This window comes from Rhamphochromis longiceps, linkage group LG18 (assembly GCF_057381845.1).
Source record: "Rhamphochromis longiceps isolate RC_006_pf linkage group LG18, R_longiceps_female_GT1.1, whole genome shotgun sequence".
Classification (NCBI taxonomy): domain Eukaryota; kingdom Metazoa; phylum Chordata; class Actinopteri; order Cichliformes; family Cichlidae; genus Rhamphochromis; species Rhamphochromis longiceps.
The window spans coordinates 21,790,812-21,803,636 of NC_140574.1; the positions used below are offsets into that span (position 1 = coordinate 21,790,812).

The following is a 12,825-nucleotide window of genomic DNA, read 5'->3' on the forward strand; positions in this document are numbered from 1 at the left end:
TGTCTCTCAGCATCCCAGCTTCTTACACACTGGTTCACACGATGTGGGCTTTCACACTGTTCCCTTTATACATTTTATGGTTTGGATAACTTTCCGAGTTTAATTTCAACAAAACTGTGATGACACTTTTATTTATCGTCTCTTGCCATCAGCTGCGCCTTTTGGCGACACCAACAAGGCTGAACAAACCGAGCGTTTTCTCCTGTCGCATGAATCCATCCCAAATGACAGTCCGAAGCCACGCTCACGGCCACTATTACATCACCTCCACTCTTCTGCACCACTGCACAGAGTGCTTTTCTATGAATAATACAGAGAGACTTGGGAGGCGGGGGTACACGGACATGGGACTTGGTGACTAAATGACACAGATGACAAAGATCGTTCTTACGTGAAACACGAGTTAATCCGAACAGTAAATAATCACATCAGCCTAATGAACTGATTCAACTTTATTAGTTTAATTGACAAATCAGTGACACAAACATTCTTACACCCATACATCACATGTGTGAGCTTTGGGTTCACCTTACTTGAATTACAGAAGTCGTTGCAGGCGGCTACAATGAGAAATGGCAGCGGTGTGGCCGGTCCCAGACTGCGAAGGAAGACAAGGTTATAGACTGCTTTTTCCCCCTCCCCATGAGACAGCAGGCTTTAGCATAGAAGGAAAATGACATATTGCACCGTGAGATCACCAGACAGGTCCTCTATCTTAGCCAGCGCACACACACACAAACAAACAGGGGCAGGCAGGAAACCTCTCATGAAACTCAAACACAGATAATGAGGCATCCTCGGTGAGAAAGGTGGAAACAATCGACTTTATACAGCCGGAATTTCCTTCCTTCTCCCAGCACGTTTGCATGAGGGGGAACATCGAGCAAAATCTAGTGAAAACTAGATAATCGTTTATCTACTGCTGTAAGCTTTCTGGAGTTTTTGTTCTCCCTGTCCTCCCTCTCCATCAGCCCGTCTCTCTTGCCAGCACAGGCGCACAGTTAACGCAGAGTTAACTCAGCTCAGTGTATAATTAGACAAACAAAAAAGAGAGGGATGAAACATCTAAAGGAGAAGAGACTCCAAATGATTACACATTCACTCCGCTTCCTTCCCCCTTGCTGCACACATAACCATCAATTAGAGGAGAGGAGGATGAGGACAAGCAAGCAGCCAGGAGTCTATTTGTGTCTCTATCTCTCCTTCTCTTTCCCCTTAAGACTCCCAGCACCGGGGAGGGAGGAAGGAGGGAGAAAATAGAAGTGAAAAACAAGAAGTATATAAATAAAATAATCAGAGTGCCTCACATCCGGCCGACTGATTGGCTGAGACGCGAGTCAGGCAGATCTGGGCCACAGTTGCACTCATTGTTCAGTGAGCTTTTCTACACAGTCCAACCCAGCGACAGCAATGAATGTTGATTGTGACCTTAGGTCTTCGGGTACAGTGGAAACAGAGTGTCACTTTTGTGTGCGGCGCGGCTGTGTGCGTCTGTTCTCGTCACCGGATTTTCATGCAGCCACTTTGCCCCTTTGTTCATTTTTTTTTTTTCTTCCTTCGCTCGTTCCTGACGCCGTCGGAGCGAACCACGGGGCACAGTCAACGGTCGATGGTTTTTTGTGTCCATACCAAACTCACCGACAGCGTTGAATGTTCACCGAGGCAAGCAAGGCGAGGAAGGACGGCAGCTGTGACCGTGAGCCGAGCTGACACGGGAGGCAGGGTGTGGAGGAAGAGGAGGGAGGAGAGCCAGTCAGACAGGCATGGGACAGGGGGACGGGGACGATGCTCAGAACCACAGAGGTCAGGTTGCGTAACGAGAGGACATAACGACACAAGACAGTGGCAGAATGAGTCCGCTGTCCTCAGGGCAATGACAGTTCTGGTTATGTTCCACACACACACACACACACACACACACACACACACACACACACACACACACACACACACACACACACACACACACACACACACACACACACACACACACAAAAGCATCACGAAGCATACTTAAGCTCGAGCATAAGCTGAGAGGCTCTGCTTTAGAGCTTTACTACCACCTCATTAATCAGAGGAACACGAAGTCTTTCATCTTCAGATGAAAATTGCTCGTAACAGCATCTGAAACACAGATGAAGAAAAAGTTGTTAGCGCTGATATCCCACTGTCTTCTCTTTAAAGACTGATTTCACACACATGAAAAAAGAAGAAGAAGAACACACACGCAGACAAACATTTTCTCCATTTCCTCCTGTGGTGTGTAGCCATGAGGATAAATTTGGCTTCTTTTGCATAGATTTTGTGAGATCTGTCTGAGCTCTTTGATTTATGCAGTTTTCTTTTTTTGTTTTTCTTGATCACAGCATTGAGAAAAAAAACATTCAAAACGTTACATACCGAAACCATCTTTCCAGAAACAAAGTCCCAGCTTCTATAAATAACCCACATATCATTCTGTCAGCGGTGTTCATTAGAGCCATTTCTTCACTACAAAGTAGTGCTTCCATTCATCTTCAGTCTTTTTGTGGTGGAAGCATAAAATAAAATCTCAGAGACAAATATCTGGGCACTGGGGAGAAAATGGATTTCTGTAATTAGGCTGAATTCTACTAAAATATAATAAGCATATGCTTGTATTTCTACTCTTTAAAGACCCTGTGAGCAGTTCTGCTTAACCATCTTCAATCCTGGCACAGGTCTTATGGACACCGAGTCCGGAGAACAATACTGACGTCCTGCTGTGAGCTCCCTTTGTCCGAAGCGGACCAGTATCTGAGGGAACAACTGCCGGCGGTGTCAGTGCACTGCTGCACAGAGCAGGGGCTGACGTCAGGTTGGTAAACGCTGATCTATGGTCATTCATCGCCCCATTTCATCGGCTTAGGGTGCTGATGTCATCGCGCGAGCTCGACCTGCATCCATTACTCTGCTGGGGCTGCTGGGAGGCCAGCATGAGGCTAGCGTGATAACGCCCCGGCTGCAGCGGATGAGTAATGCGCCATATTACTGCCGCTGTAATTCAGTCATAAAACAGACAATTTGTTTTTTGGTTCTTTGTCCCGTGCGTACGCCGCGTCTTTGAATTACTGCCTCTGAATTCTGCCGTGGGATGCTTTCCTCTGTGTACATGCAAAGATGTTCAAGTCATTTTTTATTTTTTTTAAATGACAGGAATACATTAACTGCTAAATAAAATGCACCATAATATTTAATGATACTCAGCAGATAGCAGGTCTGTAACATCACGTGTTCGGATGTTTCTCTTCTTTCTGACTGAAGCAGAGGTCTCTTTTTCTCCCGGGGTGAAGCAGGGCAGCTTCTGATAAGAGCCTAAATTCATATGTCGAATTAGATTGTCCCTACTCCATCACAGTCACACACACACACACACTTACACCTCGCCCCCACAATAAGACCTAAAATGAAAAATAGGCGGAGGGTCGAAGGGAGAGGAGAAAAAGGGGGCTTTGCCATGGCAACCCCAGTGTCAGCCAGCCATTTCTACTTAATCCCCCCCCCCAGTTCAATGTCGCGCCCTCTGAGAGACCCCCTCTCTACAGCTGAATATTTCTTTTGTGCTGGTAGACTTTGCGTGTGTGTGTGTGTGTGTGTGTGTGTGTGTGTGTGTGTGTGTGTGTGTGTGTTAGGGAAGGAGGGGGTGACAGAGGGAGGAGGGATTGGGGTTAGAGGTGGGTAGATCATAGCTATCCCAGTTTAAATGGGGGGCCAAGCTGCAGGTCACAGAATCTCAACATTACACCGGGGGCACAAACCAGAGATCAAATCACACACACACACTCAGATATATACATTTAAACACTGTATTGATGGAGAGTGATAATCATTTCAAATAGCTGATAATTGCGCCATATGGCAAACAGCCGTGCCTTTCCTCCCCGAGCCTATCAACAGCTAACTCCACTTCTTTTTCTTTTTTTTCCCTTTCCACTCTGAAACTCTCATGGTCTCTCGCTCTTGCCCGAGCAGGCCACTCTACATTACTGACAAAAGCGGTTATGGAGGAGTGGGTGGGGAGAGGCGTCAGCTGCTAGACAAAATAAAAAGGCCTCTATTTGCTCCTGACAATAAACGTCCCCATCTTTGGAGCTCCTCCACAGCTGCAGCCAAGATAGGCTTTCATTTCTAACTGCCGACTAATAGAGAGCGGTGTCTCCTTCCTCCACTGTATAAGCGGATTTGGCATGCAGGATAAAATTCAAGAGGTTTATAGCCATCTTTCTGTGACGCACTGTGAATATTTTTGCAAGAAAGTGAGTGCTGTGGTGAAGTATACCTGACTGAAATCATCTTCACGGAGCCGGGTGGGAAAACCTAGAAGACAAGAAAACGCAGGAGGGTGTTTATTTCAATGCACAGAACAACAAACACAAAAAAGAAGGAAAAGAGTACAATGTTTTCTTACAATTAATTGGATTTTCACTAGAAAGTTTCCTAATCAACCCACGATTAATTGCCCCGAGTTTGCTCAGGAAATCCCTAAACGCACTTCCCTTGAGGCTGAGCGATGGAAGCGGGCAGAGGAAGTGCCAGCGGTGTGTCTCTGGGGTGGTCCAATGTGGCCGTGGGTGAGGCTTTAATGTAGCTGCGTGTCCACTCCAGTGTATACTGTACATTCAGTCATAATGACTAACAGACCTGCAGTCTCCCCGTAGGGGCCTCACATGCCACTCCATGCCTACACATGCATACGCTCCACTTTAATGACGGCTCGCAGACTTTATTTGAAGTCTGCTGTGCTGTTTGCAAAAAAAAAAAAAAAAAGAAGAAGAAGAAGAAGAAAAAAAACGAAGCTGGATTTTCCATGAGGAAGGAAAAATACAACTTTGAGCATCGACGTTGCCTATGTTGGACTAATAAGTGACCCGGGAGGGCTGATTATATAAAATGGGCATAAATCAATTGAAAATATGGACAATAATTACAGCTTGGCTGCTTTGCCGTGGTTCCTTTTGCTCCCATATATAGATGTGGGCTTGCCAAACATCTGGCTGGGTTATAGTATGCGCCATAGGCTACAGACATAATATTAAAAAGTATACTGCCAAGCAAACCTGGCCAAAGCTTTTTAAAGTCAATGTGCACATTTTGCAGCCTCGGGCTAATGTGTTTTCTTTCTCCATGTTCTGTTTTGCATTTAAGCCTCTGAACCCCGAAGCTGCAGCAATGAAACACTGCTACGCTCTCCTTCTTCGCAGCCCCCTCCCTGTTTTTAAAAAAACGATTATTATCTAAGCCAAAACTGACTTAACAAACGTAAAAGTGCTCCGTGCCAATCCAGTCTATTAGAGAGCAAAGGGCACATTGTAACATAAGGCTCAGAGTCTGTTCAACAAGTGCGAAGACATAAAGCAAAAACAAAGGCCCCGAGTTAGTGCCCTGGAACTGATTGGCAGGGTGGGGTCACTGGGTGACCCCTGACCTTTTTAACCTCCAGGAATGTTGTCATGCTGGTGTGTGTATTGTTCGAGCCTCCCTGAGGCCAGCCGAGCTGAGCGTCAGATTAATGTGAGCGCTGAGTGTTTCTGGGCCCCCTTCCCTCCAAAAAAAAGAAAAAAAAAAACTTTGTCTTTCTTCCCCTAATCCCTTCTTTTCTGCTGTTCGTCCTCATATTTCAACAAACAAAAGGTATCAACAGGTCTGAGAGTGGGAGTGGGTTGATGTTGACGGTCTGAAGAGCACATGCACGCAGAGAGGCCTCCATAATGTGGGTGCCAGGCTGACTCTCGTTGCTAATCTAAATGAAATAGAAACAAGCTTTTTTGTTTCTTCTTCTCTCTCACTCTTTTTTTTCGATCACTCAACAAATAAACTACAGTTTTTATTGGTCCACGGTGCAGATCTAAGAGATCTCTGTATCCTGAGGCAGTCTGAGAGTCTGGCTCTGGAGGAGGTCACCAGCAGCATTAGGAATCCGACAGATGAGAGGGCCAGACAGACAATTACTGGCCAGGTACGTCCTTTATACCCACCTAGGGCTGGTCAGAGGAAATGGAGGAATTTATGATGTCATAAAAAAGTGCCAGGAGAGAAGTGCCTGAGAACAGGTTGTCTCTGGACCTGGAGCCATAAAAGACTCCTGCGGCTTCCGCTCCCACCCCCCGCCCCTCCTGACAACACTACACTGAGGACCAATATAGAAGATTTAATGAAAAAATATATCATTTGCTCATAAAATTAAAGGCATTTTCACATCATATTGTATGTTTTTAGGTTTTTAGACTCACCGACGCCAAAATGTCCTACAGCCCTTATCGAGCCTTAAATGTAACACTGTGAAGTTGAACAGATTTTGTTGCTTTTAATATCTTAAAAGTGGCTTTTATTTCTTTCTTTTTTTTCTTACTGGTAATTGAAGGTAATTCCTTCAATTTTGAAGAAAGCAAAACACCCAATGTCCGTGTCCCCTTTTACTGAAGAGAGGATCCAGCAACATTTTTAAATGGCATACGTATTTATTTTTTGATATCTCCCTTAAATTTCCCCCACCCATCTTTTAACAATTTCAACCTCGGTTGCTGGTTCATCTTTTAACAGCGAAGCACCATCTGTCAGCTGAGCAGGTGTAAGGAAGCGAAAGCTCAAAAAGCACTCTGCGCAGAGACAAAGGATATCCCTTCCTCCTTTACACGCGCACACAAACTCACATCTATAGGTATATACGCGGCGCTGCTCCTCCTACTACAAAAAGAAAAAAGATAGAGACACGCTCTCAGCCTCGGTGCTTGTTAAAGAAAAGGAAGAGAGAAGGTGGTCATTTGCCCTACAGCCTCGCTAAGGAGGTTTCCCATTGTAAAAATGAGTGGCTGCACAGCCCCGTTTCCTTTCATCCCTATACTTGAGGCACGCTGCCTTTGTCTCACAGAGGACACAACAACCAGCCTCCCTGCTACGCTAGACTGGTCAAATACCTGGGAACTACCCCTGGCCCGGTGGGAAAAACAACAAGAGGAGTTTGAGGAGGAGGGTAAGGTGTGAGTGTCAATCTGTGGGGTGGAGAGGCTGATCGTCTGAGAAAGCCTGTTTAGTATTAAATCAAAGCAGTGAGAGAGAGCTATGAACACTTTTAGCCAAAATACACAAGAAAAAAAAGAGGCTAAACTTTGTGCAGCTGAAGTGATGAATTAATTCAATTAACATCTGCTTTTAATCTTCTTTCAGTTTTTCCCTTCAAAGGTAGCAACTGCATGTGTTCAACTACGAGCTCCGAGGTTAAAGTGTTATTTTTTCCCTCTCCCCGCTCTCCCCTCCTTCCAGTTCTGCACTTTCATGCCAGCTCAGCATAATGAAGGCAGTTCCTGTATACGAGGTACTGTATAGGGGTGAAGTGAGTTTAAGTCCTCCACAAACCCGGCTGCAGCCGGCTGAATGCAAAGCTTTACGTTCCAGTCCACGCGGCCTGCCTCGGCAACCAGACTTCAACTGTCACACCTCATAAAGCAGAGCCCAAGCAGCGGGGTTGTGTTTAAAGACAGGCGGGGGGAAGATAAGGCAAAATAAGGACAAATACTGAAGGAAAAGGAAAAGTAAAAAAAGACAGAAAGAATGCGTCCATTCAAGAAACTGTCGAGAAGAGGGTGCAAAGCTCTCGACAAAAAGCGGAAACTGCGGTGGCGCGTCTCCAGTAGAAGAAAATATAGATTTGGGGACAAATTACAGCAGCAAACACAAGAAAGAGGGAATTGTTAACACCATGACCCTCACTTCTAATTTCTAGTTTTGTGCTTGGCTGTTGAGAGAGAAGTGAGGACCCACAAGTTTATTTTCAAATTGTCCACAAAGAATGCCAGTCATTTCCTGGCGTTCCCCACTTCCATATGAAAGCCCCCCTTTCCTTTAGGAACAATGGGAAAGATTCCAAAATTTCCAATGGGGAGTTTCTTGTGCAGAGATACAATAGAGAGCATGTAGTGACAGAATGGAGACGGGCTGTTTCTCTCAGCAGCGACAGGTTCAAGGCTAGTTTGTGTCTTACGGTAGTTTGAGATTAAACACCGCAACCACGACGTGGGAAAAACGAGCAGATTAGCCGATCTGCGTCTGGATTTTTAAATCTGTTGTTTCTCATATCTTTATTGGTCAACTACACTTTGACCCTTTAAGATAAAAGCAGAAGAAGAATCAGGCTGTTTGGGGAAAAAAAAATATGTAGGCATGGGACGGGTAAAATCTGATTATTCCAGAGATGTTTAACTTGTTTTCTTAGCACCATAATCAGCATTTCCCACGACTACTACTCTATAAATTTACCTGTAACACAAAGCCAGACAACCATTTTCTTTGTCTCCTCTCGTCTTTGTCTCCTCTCAGAACCATAAGAAGAGCAAAATAATAAATCAAGCTAAGACCAATTATTCTGCCCAGTTGGATAATAGCAGGAGAAACACAAGAAAAGCAGGAGATAAAATGCACAGAGACTCAAAGGCTCGATTTCGATCACTGAGACTGATTTCTGATATTGTGCAGTCCAATCATATATATGTGATTGATTCTTACTCTTTTCTTGGGTTAGTCATTTCAAATAAACAAACGGCCAGCGCAGAGAGAAGAAAAAGAGCATTTTAAGATCTTAATTTGGGATTTTGAGCTGCTGCGAGAGAAAGGCCATTTCTCAGGAGCTGAATTTAAGAAGTAAGGAAAAGGCTGAATTAAGTAGATCTTATTTTGGACTGTTTCGTTCCTCTGAGATGTGCGTTGATCTGCATATCAAACCCCTCCGAATATGGTCGTAGATCAAGTGTACCTACCACAGCGAGGGTATTCCCTGATAGCAGCGGCGTCCACCACAATGCGGCAAAAACTCCTCAGGAACAGCTTGAGAAACACGACAAAGGTCCAACAATCCTGGAGGCCCACCCATCAAGAGGTGCAATATTGGTGCAAGACAAGGTGGGCGTTCACAATGTTATGGCAAGTGGCTTTAATGTTGCTGCTGATCAGCCGACGTGCAAAGAGTTTAAATGTCATCTGCTTGTGAACGGGCCAGTAGGCTTTTGAAAGCCACCTGGCTTGACCCAAGCGGACCTGAGCCGTTGGCTAGACAAGAGGTTAGAGGTCATACACTCATCTAGACACGCAGTATGTCACAATGCCTAAGGCAGGGTGCAGGGGTCTCCATTACCTAGCCTTTCCATTTACCCATTACCCAATCAGACACACACACAGGGGAAGAACAAACACACACAGGATCCTGTTGATATGAACGCATTCAGGCCTAAACTTCCATTTAGCTGAGATGCATGGACATACCGCAAGGTTTCTTCACAGGAGTTGTGAGATTGTATTGTATTGGCTGTTTTGGATCCTTAGACAGAGACGGATTTATAAAAATATACAAGATGTAACTAGTTTTTTGCTATTTAAAAAAAGGCAGTCGTGCTGAATGAGTGCAGCTGAACTGAGCTGTGCTATCCTCAACACTTTCGTCATCCAGGAGTTGAATTTGAGCCAGAATGAACGAATCGGCGAACCCCAGCTGCTGTTGCTGATGATGATCCCCTGTGCCATCGCTGCATTTCCACCGACAGAGACGAACTAAAGCAACAATAATGTTTAATTGGAACTGTTCTGCGGACTCTGTTGAGAAATAGATGCCGTGTAATGGAGGAACAACAGTGATCTGCGGCTGAGAGCCTCTCCGCTGTGATAGCAGGTTGCTTCTCAACATAATTGCAGGGTGCAGCTGATGAAACTCATCATATGTGATAATGAGCTATGCAGGAATGATGATCATAGATCCAAGCAGGAGATAAGATAAGCCAACATCCAAACCGCCCCTGCGTCCACATTACAGCGGCAGGAAGACGCTGGCTTTGCTCCGTTCACTTATCCCACCCGGATAACTCTCTGAAACCGAATTAAACAGCTATGCACCCGGACATTGGTTGCTCTGTAATGTGAGGGAGCAGCTTTTTCTACTTCACAGGGGACACGGCTAAAGTGAATTAAATGTAACTCAGTCCTGACAGGGATGGAAGCGAGGCCATCACAGCTGATCACATCAGTGCCTATCAGGAGTGTTCTTCCACCACACGGCTTACTGAGACAGATTTTCCCACTAATTTATGTAAAAGAAATTAAAGTACACGCAGTTAAATGGCTCTCGGCAGTAGGTAAATGTTTTTTCTTCAATTCCATTGATTTTTCTTTTCATCAAATCACTCTGTGAGTAATCTATAGTGGGTAAAATGTAGTGCTGCACTAAGCGTCTAGACCTACTATATCCAGATGGCAAAAGAATTTATGGAGACTGCCTCATTAACCTTAAGGCATATTAGTGCTTGGTACCACGTGTCTATAAGCTAAGCAGTGCAGTTTCTGAAGTCTCCTGGCCTCAGCTGCATTCAACTAACTGGAGGGTCAAAGCTGTGCTGCTTATCAGGCCTCTATGCCCCAAACTGAGTGTGCAGTGCTTGTGATGGAGTGTGTTTATTTGTATCTGTGTGTGTGTGTGTGTGTGTGTGTGTGTGTGTGTGTGTGTGTGTGTGTGTGCCCACCCTGAAAATGGCAGTTTGGCTGTTTTGTTTTTTTCGCCATGTGCCGAAGGCCCAAAAATTCCGGGAGGAAGTCAGATGCGCAACAAGCTGTTTCCGAGAATTCAGGATGCGCAAATACAGCAAACGCTTTTCTCTACTTGCACTATTCCAGTCCCAGCGTACATCTGAGGATAAACCACACATCAGCAGACACGCGTGCATGATGTGGAATCCCTTCCCCAAAAACAAATCATGTTTCAATTGCAACACTTTGTTCCAGCGCCTGTTTATTTTGTGGCCGCGTTATGCACCCATCCACTCAGACGGACCACACCATGAGTCACGGCTTGGCGAGAGACGGGTGGCGGCTCTGAACGACCGCCGTCTGCTGTCTGCGCTTCAGGTGTCTCCCACTCAGGATTCTTTGTGGGGCAGGAGGGCTGGCTGTAATGTCGATACAATGACAGATGGTCCAAACAAAGCCGGTACGCATTGTTCGGCTGGGAAAAATAATAGACACCATTTATCAGCCGACTTTCAGGCCTCAGTGTGAACGAAAGACTGTCTGCTGAGTGAAAGCAGTCAAAGTTATGCTGCACTGAAGCCTCTCGGCGTGATTCTTTTGAGCTCTTTTAAACACACCGTTAAAACTTTCCGAGAAGGGAGGGCAGCGTTTGTCTGCCCACCGTGTGCAATCAACGCGTCTGCGAGAGCGTTTTTTTTTTAACTGAAGTGCGCTTTAAAAGGATTCATACTTGCCAAAGCAATCGGAAATCGCCCTTTTCCCCTTCTCTTCCTTTAGTCACACGGATGCCCAGAAGAAGAAATGAGTGGCATTGAGAGCTAAAGCCGCCTCGATAGTACCGAGCGACAACCCGGAGTACATCACACACCGCCAAAGAGTTTCACATCCAGCCACGTATTAATCAGCTCATTCATACTTTATTAAAAAACGCACATATATAAAAAAAAAGATGCATCATCTCTTTTTAACTAAACCGCCGGTTTTGCGCCGACTGCACCGGATTAACCAAAAAAACACCACATCCCCGTTTTAGGTTATGCATTTGACATGATGGCATACTCACAAGATTTCCCTTCACCCTGCTGGTGAAGCAGCAGGACTCATTCTCCTGTCGCGGGGGCGCTGATCGCAGTTTCTTCTGATTCTGCAGCGGGGAGTATTTCTTTTCTTTTTTAATTTTTTTAATTTTTATTCTTACTCCCATCTTCTTCATCCGACACCAAGTCCACGCACTGACTGGGCGCCTGCCTCTCTGATCCACAGATTACGTCTGTTTGAGGGGCAGAAGGGAGGGCATCCGGTTTACAGGGATCACTGAGTGGACTGGGATTGGCTCAGAAGAGATAGCTTGATAAAATGCGCGTCGGCTATTGGACACAGGGCCGGCGCGGAGGAGGGGGCTGAAGGGAGGAAGCGCAGGAGGGGGTGTCCATCGTGCATTATTCAGGAGAAACCGGGTGGGGAGTAGAGGAGGAGGATACTCAGGGCAAAGAGGCATATGCAGACAATGCCCCGTGTCTCAGAAATTCAGATTTCATTGGTGGGACTTATCCTCCACAGTTTTATGGCTTCCCATAATCTCTTCATATGGACTCAGAGTGAAACTGGAGCACCCAAGTGCGTGTTATTAGTGTTTATAAAGACCTCAGCGCACTTTATGTAGGCTCAGAGACCGCTATAATAACCCACATTACGGCATAACTTAATATGGGAAAAATGATGTAGCAGCCTATAGAGAAAATCCTAAATTTTACAGCATTACAGCAGCGTGCTTCTGCAGGGGTTTTTTTTAATCCGTCTGCTTGTCCTATTTTAAGATTAATTTAACAAAAAAATATGCAGAGCCATTCAGATGGAAGGGAATGACTATAAATAAATCAAACAACTATTATTCTGCAACATCAAACCTCAACGCTGTGTGTGTGTCTCTCTCTCTTGCTGTGTGTGTCCCTAAGCACAATGTTTATGGGGCCCTGAGTGTGTGTGTGTTTCTGCTGTATGTAGGCTACGACAAAGCTGGAACTGCAGAATTTTCCACACAGGAGCAGGGGAGGAAATGGTGCATGGATAATTCTGTCTTCAGATCCTCTGGTACTCACTCCGAGAGTAGTCGGCTGAATCAATACAGCTTAAAGCTTTCTCATGTTCCCCCTTCTCACATACTGTTGAGAGGCAGCGCGGTCCGAGCTGATCCATTCTAGGTGAGATCCTGCTTTTAAAAAAACCCACCACTCTGGCTCTATAATTATAATATTAAATCACCTCTTGACCTGTAACCCTCCTGAACACACTCACTCACATTCG

General features: G+C 45.4%; 1 long non-coding RNA gene across 1 annotated transcript; it reads right to left on the reverse strand.

Annotated features, from left to right (window-relative positions):
- Positions 1-439: 439 nt before the first annotated feature.
- LOC146648219 (uncharacterized) lies at positions 440-11,776 on the reverse strand. Its single transcript, XR_014908547.1, has 3 exons — positions 11,585-11,776; positions 4,298-4,335; positions 440-2,124 (listed from the first exon to the last, which is right to left on the reverse strand). It is a non-coding gene; the product is annotated as an uncharacterized LOC146648219 (long non-coding RNA).
- Positions 11,777-12,825: the final 1,049 nt, after the last annotated feature.